Below are 1,852 nucleotides of genomic sequence, written 5' to 3' on the forward strand. Positions count from 1 at the left end.
TTTTTTTAATGTTTGATTTTTTTTTTTTGAAGTGTGTGATAGCTCAAAACGAGCGTATCACTTAAAGGGTCGCTGTGTGCTTTACAGCACAATTTTCGGGCATCTGACGTTTCGTTGGTCCTCAAAAATCAATTTTTAGCTACGTGTGAAGCTAAAATTCGTTTTTTTTTAAAAAAGGCGACTGAAGCCTAGGCCTGAGCGTGAGCTTGGGCTTGGGTCTGGGAGATATTCCCGATCCCGGTCCTACCTTTAAATTTTTTAAAAAAATTTTTTCTTTTAATTTTTTAATTTTTTAAAATTTTTTTAAAGGATAAGGCCGCCGCGGCCTGCGCGAGAGCACACACACACTCTCTCTACCTACTTCTAACTAATACACCTACTCTTACACACTAACACACTCTATTAACTCTCACTAATCTACTTCCTACTTACTGTACACAGAAAACTAACTACCTTAATACACAGAGAATAAACACAGAACCTTTGAAATCTCTATTAACAAAGAAAACTAACTACCTTAATACACAGAGAAATAACACAGAACCTTTGAAAACTCCATTAATAAAAAAAAAAACACAGTATAACACCAAATCCCTCTTCTCAACACACACACACTCCTTCCTTACCTTTCCTACAATAGAAATTGCACCATGGAGAAGCACAGAGTGCTACTCGAGCTTGGTGTATGGCATTCCCCGACAGCGGCGCCAAAAATGCGCGTGTATGTCGCACGTGTCAATGCAAGGAACTTGCCGATACACCGTGTGTGAGCCACAAATGGATCCAAGCACACAACAAGCCTAAACTAGTAAGCTCAAAGAAGGCGATGGTGTGTCACTCACCGCTCTACACTTGCTTCGTGGAGGATTCCTCGCCGCGAAGAAGAAGGAGACGCCGCTACGCCGTGCTCAACCGCTTCATCGCCGTCGTGCCTTCGTAATGCTCGATCGTACACACACTCCCTCTTTCTCCCTCTCTCACTCTCTCTCTCACACACACACACACAAGGAGATGAAGAAGAAGAAGATGGAGATGGAGCAAGAGCACTCTTCAATTGCACAAATGAGAGAATGAGTGAATTTTAGGTTTAGTTGACTTTTATATGAGCTCGCCCCATTCACACTTGGGCGCCCATGCTTAGCCAACTAATTCCTTGAATGTTCCAGTTAGAGTGCGCCTCTCATCGGCGATCACTCTTACCCTTTTCCTATTGGACCGACAAGCCCGGTACCTGACTCTACCAAATAAATAATACAATGTCCGCCGTAGGTTACAACGTCCGTCTCGTAGGTGATAGGGTGTCCGTGAGCCGTGAGGGTTAACACACACACACACACACACACACACACACACACACACACACACACACACACAGCTAGTACTCAAGATGGGTAATCCGAGTACCGGTTTGAAATGCATTGAATGAGGCAAGTAAGTCTCGAGCAAAGCTTTTGACCAATTGTCATTGAAGAGGCACAATCTGCTCTTGCACAAGCTATCTATTTTACAGGCGGTTCTATGTTGATGGTCACACAAGAGCCACGGAAGCATGCATGGAAAAAGATCGGTGAGTATGGTGTTGGTTTTAACCCTCCATAATATCATCAGATGCACACAACGTTCTTGGATAAGTGGTTTGTAGACACCCAAAAGGAAGTTAATAGATTGATCAATAAAATCAATTGATCAAATAGGATGCACTATAGTCAGTGATGGATGGGCAAATGTCCAACGTAGGCCGCTAATCAATGTGATGGTATTTAGTTCTTGAGGGGAGTGCTTCATTAAAGGAGTGGACTCGGTGAGATTAAGTTAAGGATCTATATAATTGATATAATAATCAAGATAATTC

The sequence above is a fragment of the Adiantum capillus-veneris genome, chromosome 27 (genome assembly GCF_014529385.1).
Source record: "Adiantum capillus-veneris isolate H3 chromosome 27, ASM1452938v2, whole genome shotgun sequence".
Classification (NCBI taxonomy): Eukaryota; Viridiplantae; Streptophyta; class Polypodiopsida; order Polypodiales; family Pteridaceae; genus Adiantum; species Adiantum capillus-veneris.